Source organism: Coregonus clupeaformis, unplaced genomic scaffold (assembly GCF_020615455.1).
Source record: "Coregonus clupeaformis isolate EN_2021a unplaced genomic scaffold, ASM2061545v1 scaf6492, whole genome shotgun sequence".
NCBI classification, from domain to species: domain Eukaryota; kingdom Metazoa; phylum Chordata; class Actinopteri; order Salmoniformes; family Salmonidae; genus Coregonus; species Coregonus clupeaformis.
In genome coordinates this window covers 1-10,708 of record NW_025539946.1, presented here as the reverse complement: position 1 = coordinate 10,708, position 10,708 = coordinate 1, and the positions used below count along the sequence as shown (strand labels likewise).

At 40.8% G+C, this 10,708-nt stretch overlaps 1 long non-coding RNA gene across 3 annotated transcripts; it reads right to left on the bottom strand.

The window, feature by feature from the left end:
- Window positions 1-8: 8 nt before the first annotated feature.
- On the bottom strand, window positions 9-8,373 carry LOC123491014. Of its 3 annotated transcripts, none has more exons than XR_006661126.1 (4): window positions 8,324-8,373; window positions 4,566-4,639; window positions 343-393; window positions 9-97 (listed from the first exon to the last, which is right to left on the bottom strand). It is a non-coding gene; the product is annotated as an uncharacterized LOC123491014 (long non-coding RNA). The 3 variants fall into 3 exon arrangements; XR_006661127.1 differs by lacking the exon at window positions 8,324-8,373 and adding an exon at window positions 8,288-8,302; XR_006661128.1 differs by lacking the exon at window positions 8,324-8,373 and adding an exon at window positions 5,593-5,609.
- Between the last annotated feature and the right edge of the window lie 2,335 nt (window positions 8,374-10,708).

Here is a 10,708-nt window from a genome sequence, read left to right as displayed (position 1 = left end):
TATAAACAGCACATTATTCTGGTACCTCCATGAAGGAGATGCCCACACTCCAGACGTCTGAATGGATGCCGTACTGCTCCCCAGATATCCTCTCTGGCTGCAGGGTAGACACAAGGGCGTCAGACGAGGCAGTATGCTGTGGTTGACTTGAGATTTAGGAAACTTTATTGTGCTCAACTGAGCCATATGTGGTTACTGCATGATCAGATGCCATATGTCCTGTCAATGTTTCCCCTAGAACATTTTCAAGGCTGGCACAAAAGCCCCCAAAACAACATGCAGGGCCTCTTTCACCAAGATGTCCAACTGCCACCAAAATGTATTCATATTAGGTCTACTTACTGCCATGTACGCGTTAGTTCCCACATACGTCTTGGCGATCGAATTCACCAACTGCAAACAAAAGACGGGTAGGTTAGACTGAAACTGTATATGGGTTTCTCTCTTTCCTTCAGTAAGAGCAAAAAGGTTGTGCATTGCTTTTGTCTTACAGTCGATTTGTCCAATTGTTTCACATGAGAACTTATTCTTAAAGGTCATTCAGTTTTGTCCAAATATGGTAAAACAGCAAATTGATTTGTTTATGGGAAAAGTACACTTCACATTACACTGTATATAAAAGGTATACATTATATGTTATTATATTCCTGTATAGACAAAATGACCATAGTGATGGCTATAATTGAAAAGACCATAGTGATGACTATAACTGAAATAACCATAGTGATGGCTATAACTGAAATGACCATAGTGATAGCTATAACTGAAACAAAATGACCATAGTGATGGCTATAACTGAAATGACCATAGTGATGGCTGTAACTGAAATGACCATAGTGATGGCTGTAACTGAAATGACCATGGTGATGGCTATAACTGAAATGACCATAGTGATAGCTATAACTGAAACAAAATGACCATAGTGATGGCTTTAACTGAAATGACCATAGTGATGGCTGTAACTGAAACAAAATGACCAGAGTGATGGCTGTAACTGAAATGACCATGGTGATGGCTATAACTGAAATGACCATGGTGATGGCTAAACTGAAATGACCATAGTGATGGCTGTAACTGAAACAAAATGACCATAGTGATGGCTAAACTGAATTGACCATAGTGGTGGCTATAACTGAAACAAAATGACCATAGTGATGGCTATAACAAAAACTAAATGACCATAGTGATGGCTATAACTGAAATGACCATAGTGATGGCTAAAACAAAAACTAAATGACCATAGTGATGGCTATAACTCAAATGACCATAGTGATGGCTGTAACTGAAACAAAATGACCATAGTGATGGCTATACTGAATTGACCATAGTGGTGGCTATAACTGAAACAAAATGACCATAGTGATGGCTATAACAAAAACTAAATGACCATAGTGATGGCTATAACTGAAATGACCATAGTGATGGCTATAACTGAAACTAAATGACCATAATGATAGCTATAACTGAAATAACCATAGTGATGGCTATAACTGAAATGACCATAGTGATGGCTATAACTGAAATGACCATAGTGATGGTATAACTGAAATGACCATAGTGATGGCTATAACTGAAACAAAATGACCATAGTGATGGCTATAACTGAAATGACCATAGTGATGGCTATAACTGAAATGACCAGTGATGGCTATAACTGAAATGACCATGGTGATGGCTATAACTGAAATGACCATAGTGATGGTATAACTGAAATGACCATAGTGATGGCTATAACTGAAATGACCAGTGATGGCTATAACTGAAATGACCATGGTGATGGCTATAACTGAAATGACCATGGTGATAGCTATAACTGAAATGACCATAGTGATGGCTATAACTGAAATGACCATAGTGATGGTATAACTGAAATGACCATAGTGATGGCTATAACTGAAATGACCAGTGATGGCTATAACTGAAATGACCATGGTGATGGCTATAACTGAAATGACCATGGTGATGGCTATAACTGAAATTACCATAGTGATGGCTATAACTGAAACAAAATGACCATAGTGATGGCTATAACTGAAACAAAATGACCATAGTGATGGCTATAACTGAAATGACCATAGTGATGGCTATAACAAAAACAAAATGACCATAGTGATGGCTATAACTGAAATGACCATAGTGATGGCTGTAACTGAAACAAAATGACCATAGTGATGGCTATAACTGAAATGACCATAGTGATGGCTGTAACTGAAACAAAATTACCATAGTGATGGCTATAACTGAAACAAATTGACCATAGTGATGGCTATAACTGAAATGACCATAGTGATGGCTATAACTGAAATGACCATAGTGATGAATATAACTGAAACTAAATGACCATAGTGATAGCTATAACTGAAATGACCATAGTGATGGCTATAACTGAAATGACCATAGTGATGGCTATAACTGAAATGACCATAGTGATGTCTATAACTGAAATGACCATAGTGATGGCTATAACTGAAACAAAATGACCATAGTGATGGCTATAACTGAAATGACCATACTGATGGCTATAACTGAAATTACCAGTGATGGCTATAACTGAAATGACCATGGTGATGGCTATAACTGAAATGACCATGGTGATGGCTATAACTGAAATGACCATGGTGATGGCTATAACTGAAATGACCATAGTGATGGCTATAACTGAAACAAAATGACCATAGTGATGGCTATAACTGAAACAAAATGACCATAGTGATGGCTATACCTGAAATGACCATAGTGATGGCTATAACTGAAACAAAATGACCATAGTGATGGCTATAACTGAAACAAAATGACCATAGTGATGGCTATAACTGAAACAAAATGACCATAGTGATGGCTGTAACTGAAATGACCATAGTGATGGCTCTAACTGAAATGACCATAGTGGTGGCTATAACTGCAACAAAATGACCATAGTGATGGCTATAACTGAAATTACCATAGTGATGACTATAACTGAAATGAACATAGTGATGGCTATAACTGAAATGACCACAGTGATGGCTATAACTGAAACAAAATGACCATAGTGATGGCTCTAACTGAAACAAAAGGACCATAGTGATGGCTATAACTGAAATGACCACAGTGATGGCTAAAACTGAAACAAAATGACCATAGTGATGGCTATAACTGAAACAAAATGACCATAGTGATGGCTATAACTGAAACAAAATGACCATAGTGGTGGCTGTAACTGAAATGACCATAGTGATGGCTATAACTGAAATGACCATAGTGGTGGCTATAACTGCAACAAAATGACCATAGTGATGGCTATAACTGAAATGACCATAGTGATGGCTATAACTGAAATGACCATAGTGGTGGCTATAACTGAAACAAAATGACCATAGTGATGGCTATAACTGAAACAAAAGGACCATAGTGATGGCTATAACTGAAACAAAATGACCATAGTGATGGCTATAACTGAAACAAAATGACAATAGTGATGGCTATAACTGAAACAAAATGACAATAGTGATGGCTATAACTGAAACAAAATGACCATAGTGATGGCTATAACTGAAACAAAATGACCATATTGATGGCTATAACTGAAACAAAATTACCATAGTGATGGCTATAACTAAAATGACCATAGTGATGGCTATAACTGAAACAAAATGACTTTGAGAGTCGGCATGGCAGAGACTGTTTGTCCTACATTAAGTACCGCTCCCATCTCCTATCCCTCCCTGACTTACACACCCAAATCTATTGAAATGTCAGTGTTATTGTGGTGTGTTCTCACCCCTCTCACAGGGGACTAGGATGAGGACGTGAGGACCTCGGAGTGTGTGTGAGTCTATGAGCACAATGGGACATGCCATGGATGACAGGGCTGTGATAATGAGTGAATGACTGTGTTCCCTGATGGCTCCTGTGTTTGGAGGGGAGGTCCTGCTCAGGGAACGCAGAGACACTGACCTTCCAACAGGGCAGTGTGTGTGTGTGGAGTTAAAGCTACCATTCAGAAGCCTGTGCAGGGGTCAATGCTGCTTCACATCTCCAAGGAGAGAGGGATGGAAATTAATTAAAATTGGGGCGTGGGGGTGACAGGGTGAGTGTGTGTGTGTGTGTGTATGGGGGAGTTATTCTCTGGGGTCCATTCTTTGGGGGAGTTGGAAGGGCTGTCCCAGGGTGATGTGATGACACACACACACACACACACCAAACGCACCTCAGCTTTTGTCTGCCAGCCACGCTCTTGCCACGTCCATCAAAGGCATATCAATGAAGCTTTGCCGTTGTGTGTGTGTGTGTGTGTGTGTGTGTGTGTGAGAGTGTGAGTAGTAATTATAACAAGTGAATGTTTGAGGGCCTGTGGAACAATGGTAGTGAGGAAGTTAATGTGAGAGGCTGTCCCTCAAGGTGCCTCCGCTGTCGTGAGGAGACAATGAATAGGTACAGATTGACAGGTCAACTACACACTCTCACACACTGTCAATACACACAGACAGAGGTACACACACACACACACACACTGTCAATACACACAGACAGAGACAAACAGACAGAGGTACACACACACACACACACACGGGGGGGGATTGTACCTGCGTGCTGACTCCAAAGTCACAGAGCTTCACTTGACCTCTAGTGTTGACCAGCATGTTGGAAGGCTTGACGTCTACAGAGACAAATACATGCAGTAATAGCAGCAGCCTCAGCCAATCACAGAGAGTATACTCATGTTACATCTTCATTTGACCAGTTTCTCAAAGCAGGAACATTATCCTGCAGCAACAGGAAATTATTATTATTGTAACGGTTTATACCTTTCTGACATTTTAAAGTGGAAATTACAAACTTTAGAAGCCTTTTAAACCTTGAACACACTACTAAGTTACATCAGGAAGATTCTCTTTGACGAAAGTGATCAAATTAAGATTGCAGATCTGTACTGTATACAGCATCATGACAGTATTCTCCTTCCATGACCTTCTACATATACCTTCCACCTCTCACTGACCTGTGTGTAGAATTAATACCGTTCACCTCACTGACCTCTGTGTAGAATCTACTACCTTCCACATCACTGACCTCTGTGTAGAATCTACTACCTTCCACCTCACTGACCTCTGTGTAGAATCTACTACCTTCCACATCACTGACCTCTGTGTAGAATTTACTACCTTCCACCTCACTGACCTCTGTGTAGAATCTACTACCTTCCACCTCACTGACCTCTGTGTAGAATCTACTACCTTCCACCTCACTGACCTCTGTGTAGAATCTACTACCTTCCACCTCACTGACCTCTGTGTAGAATCTACTACCTTCCACCTCACTGACCTCTGTGTAGAATCTTCTACCTTTCACCACACTGACCTCTGTGTAGAATCTACTACCTTCCACCTCACTGACCTCTGTGTAGAATCTACTACCTTCCACCTCACTGACCTCTGTGTAGAATCTACTACCTTCCACCTCACTGACCTCTGTGTAGAATCTACTACCTTCCACCTCACTGACCTCTGTGTAGAATCTACTACCTTCCACCTCACTGACCTCTGTGTAGAATCTACTACCTTCCACATCACTGACCTCTGTGTAGAATCTTCTACCTTTCACCTCACTGACCTCTGTGTAGAATCTTCTACCTTTCACCACACTGACCTCTGTGTAGAATCTACTACCTATACAGCACCAGTCAACAGTTTGAACACACCTACTCATTCAGGGGGTTGTCTTTATTTTTACTATTTTCTACATTGTAGAATAATAGTGAAGACATCAAAACAATGAAATAACACATATGGAATCATGTAGTAACCAAATAAGTGTTCAACAAATCAAAATATATTTTATATTTGAGATTCTGCAAAGTAGCCACCCTTTGCCTTGATGACAGCTTTGCACACTTTTGGCATTCTCTTAACCAGTTTCATGAGGTAGTCACCTGGAATGCATTTCAATTAACAGGTGTGCCTTGTTAAAAGTTCATTTGTGGAATTTCTTTCCTTCTTAAAGCGTTTGAGCCAATCAGTTGTGTTGTGACAAGGTAGGGGGGGTATACAGAAGATATTTGGTAAAAGACAAAGTCCATATTATGGCAAGAACAGCTCAAATAAGCAAAGAGAAACGACAGTCCATCATTACTTTAAAACATGAAGGTCAGTCAATCCGGAACATTTCAAGAACTTTGAACGTTTATTCAAGTGCAGTCGCAAAAACCATCAAGCGCTATGACGAAACTGGCTCTCATGAGGACCGCCACAGGAAAGGAAGACCCAGAGTTACCTTTTGCTGCAGAGGATACGTTCATTAGAGTTAACTGCACCTCAGATTGCAGCCCAAATAAATGCTTCACAGACTTCAAGTAACAGACACATCTCAATATCAACTGTTCAGAGGAGACTGTATGAATCAGGCATTCATGGTCGAATTGCTGCAAAGAAACCACTACTAAAGGACACCAATAATAAGAAGATACTTGCTTGGGCCAAGAAACACGAGCAATGGATATTAAACCGGTGGAAATCTGTCCTTTGGTCTGATGAGTCCAAATGTGAGATTTTTGGTTCCAACCGCCGTGTCTTTGTGCGATGCAGAGTAGGTGAACGGATGATCTCCGCATGTGTGGTTCCCACCGTGAAGCATGGAGGAGGAGGTGTGATGTGTGGGGGGGCTTTGCTGGTAACACTGTCTGTGATTAATTTAGAATTCAAGGCACACTTAACAGCATTATGCAGCGATAGCTATCCCATCTGGTTTGCGCTTAGTGGGACTATCATTTGTTTTTCAACAGGACAATGACCCAAAACACACCTCCAGGCAGTGTAAGGGCTATTTGACCAAGGAGAGTGATGGAGTGCTGCATCAAATGACCTGGCCTCCACAATCACCCGTTCTCAACCCAATTGAGATGGTTTGGGATGAGTTGGACCGCAGAGTGAAGGAAAAGCAGCCAACAAGTGCTCAGCATATGTGGGAACTCCTTCAAGACTGTTGGAAAAGCATTCCTCATGAAGCTGGTAGAGAGAATGCCAAGAATGTGCAAAGCTGTCATCAAGGCAAAGGGTGGCTACTTTGAAGAATCTAAAATAGATAATATATTTTGATTTGTTTAACAATTGTTTGGTTACTACATGATTCCATATGTGTTATTTCATAGTTTTGATGTCTTCACTATTATTCTACAATGTAGAAAATAGTACAAATAAAGAAAAACCCTTGAATGAGTAGGTGTGTCCAAACTGTTGACTGGTACTATACCTTTCACCTCACTGACCTCTGTGTAGAATCTACTACCTTCCACCTCACTGACCTCTGTGTAGAATCTACTACCTTCCACATCACTGACCTCTTTGTAGAATCTACTACCTTCCACATCACTGACCTCTGTGTAGAATCTACTACCTTTCACCTCGCTGACCTCTTTGTAGAATCTACTACCTTCCACATCACTGACCTCTGTGTAGAATCCACTACCTTCCACCTCGCTGACCTCTTTGTAGAATCTACTACCTTCCACATCACTGACCTCTGTGTAGAATCTACTACCTTCCACCTCACTGACCTCTGTGTAGAATCTACTACCTTCCACCTCACTGACCTCTGTGTAGAATTTACTACCTTCCACCTCACTGACCTCTGTGTAGAATCTACTACCGTCCACCTCACTGACCTCTGTGTAGAATCTACTACCTTCCACCTCACTGACTTCTGTGAAGAATCTACTACCTTCCACCTCACTGACCTCTGTGTAGAATCTACTACCTTCCACATCACTGACCTCTTTGTAGAATCTACTACCTTCCACATCACTGACCTCTGTGTAGAATCTACTACCTTTCACCTCACTGACCTCTGTGTAGAATCTACTACCTTCCACCTCGCTGACCTCTTTGTAGAATCTACTACCTTCCACATCACTGACCTCTGTGTAGAATCTACTACCTTCCACCTCACTGACCTCTGTGTAGAATCTACTACCTTCCACCTCACTGACCTCTGTGTAGAATCTACTACCTTCCACCTCACTGACTTCTGTGAAGAATCTACTACCTTCCACCTCACTGACCTCTGTGTAGAATCTACTACCTTCCACATCACTGACCTCTTTGTAGAATCTACTACCTTCCACATCACTGACCTCTGTGTAGAATCTACTACCTTTCACCTCACTGACCTCTGTGTAGAATCTACTACCTTCCACCTCGCTGACCTCTTTGTAGAATCTACTACCTTCCACATCACTGACCTCTGTGTAGAATCTACTACCTTCCACCTCACTGACCTCTGTGTAGAATCTACTACCTTCCACATCACTGACCTCTGTGTAGAATCTACTACCTTCCACATCACTGACCTCTATGTAGAATCTTCAGGCTCCATAGATAGGTTAGGCCTTTCACTACCTGAAGACAGATAGGAGATACGGAGTTCAGAATTCAACAATACCCAAAACCACTGCTTTCAGACACTACTGCGCTAACTCATTTGGTAAACCATTTATATACAGGGCCTTCAGAAAGTATTCACACCCCTTGGCCTTGACTTATTCCCCATTTTGTTGTTGTCACAGCCTGATTTCAAAATGGATTCAATTGATTTTTTTTCTAACCAATCTACACACAATACCTCATAATGACAAAGAGAAAAAATGTTTTTAGAAACTTTAGCTTATTTATTGAAAATGAAATACAGAAATATCTAATTTACTTAAGTATTCACACCACTGAGTCAATCCTTTGTAGAAGCACTTTTGCCTTTGACTACAGCTGTGAGTCTTTCTGGGTAAGTCTCTAAGAGCTTTCCACACCTGGATTGTATAACACTTGCCCATTATTCTTTTCAAAATTCTTCAAGCTCTGTCAATTGGTTGTTGATCATTGTTAGACAACCATTTTCAGGTCTTACCATAGATTTTCAAGTAGATTTAAGTCAAAACTGTAACTCGGCCACTCAGGAACATTCACAGTCTTCTTGGTAAGCAAGTCCAGTGTAGATTTGGCATTGTGTTTTAGGTTATTGTCCTGCTGAAAGGTGAATTCATCTCCCAGTGTCTGGTGGAAAGCAGACTGAACCAGGTTTTCCTCTAGGATTTTGCCTGTCCCCAGTCCTTAATGATTACAAGCGTACCCATAACATGATGCAGCCACCACTATGCTTGAAATATGGAGAGTGATACTCAGTAAGGTGTTGTATTGGATTTGCCCCAAACATAACACTTTTGTATTCAGGACAAAAAGTTAATTGCTTTGGCATTTTTTTTCTTCAGTATTACTTTATTTCCTTGTTGCAAACAGGATGCATGTTTTGGAATATTTTTATTCTGTACAGGCTTCCTTCTTTTCACTGTCAATTATGTTATTATTGTGGAGTAACTACAATGTTGTTCATCCATCCTCAGTTTTCTCCTACCACAGCCATTCAACTCTGTAACTGTTTTAAAGTCACCATTGGCCTCATGATGAAATCCCTGAACGGTTTCCTTCCTCTGAGTTAGGAAGGACGCTTGTATCTTTGTATTGACTGGAGTGTTTTTTACCCATCTACCAATAGGTGCCCTTCTTTGTGAGGCCTTGGAAAATCTCCCTGGTCTATGTGGTTGAATCTGTGTTTGAAATTCACTGCTCCACTGAGGGACCCTATGTGGTGGTACAGAGATGAGGCATTAATTCAAAAATCATGTTAAACACTATTATTGCACACAGAGTGAGTCCATGCAACTTTATTATGTGACTTGTTAAGCAACTTTTTACTCCTGAACTTATTTAGGCTTGCCATAACAAAGGGTTGAATACTTATTTACTCAAGAAATGTCAGCTTTAATATGTAAACATTTCTAAAATCATAATTCCGCTTTGTCATTATGGGTTATTGTGTGTAGATGGGTGAGGGGAAAAAATCTATTTCATCCATTTTGAATTCAGGCTGTAACACAACAAAATGTGGAATAAGTCAAGGGGTGTGAATACTTTCTGAAGGCCCTGTATTTGCTCATTGATCATGGACTGTGCACAACATGCATTTTTTCTCCAGAGCCAAAGAGTTTGCATAGCTACTTTTATCTTTACGTTCTTGATACCAAAACCATTTTGCTTTAAAATTACTACAGCGAGCAGCAAAGACTTTAAGGATTCAAATATTTTGGTTCATTGTTGAGAAAGAAGATTCGACCACAAAACAATGTGCCACCTCTACTTCTCAATTCAGACAGTATCAAAAGATCTGATTGGACTGTGGTTCTGGTGCCAAAACAACTGGTGTGCGTACGCAGCATCCCTCTCGCCCTCCCGGGTGCTTTTCCCAGCGATAATTAACAACTCTGACAGCGAGAGAGGGGGAAGAGAGGGAGGAGAGCTGTGAATTAGAATTAACGCTGACTAAATAGCTGTCAATGTTTGATTACAGGCTGAATCAGAGGAGGGAGAGGGGCTAATAGAGGTGGAAACGCCCGAGTTAGGCTGAACCATACGCTCCTCTGTGCTGTGAGGCTTGAGTGTGTGTGTGTGTGTGTGAGAGAAAGAGAGTCTGTCCATTTCATCCCTTTCTCACTGATGAAGGCGAATTGGGAGATTCACACCTGTCGGCCACACTTGCCAAAATGGGTCAACTTTACTCGCAAAAGCCTCAAAGTTATTGAGTTATTATTTACTGAAATGGATAGAATGCTGAATTGTAGCCGCTTAGCCAAACCTGCAATTCCCATACAAAGCTACCTGATCCATTGTCTTCGAGGTGATGCTTT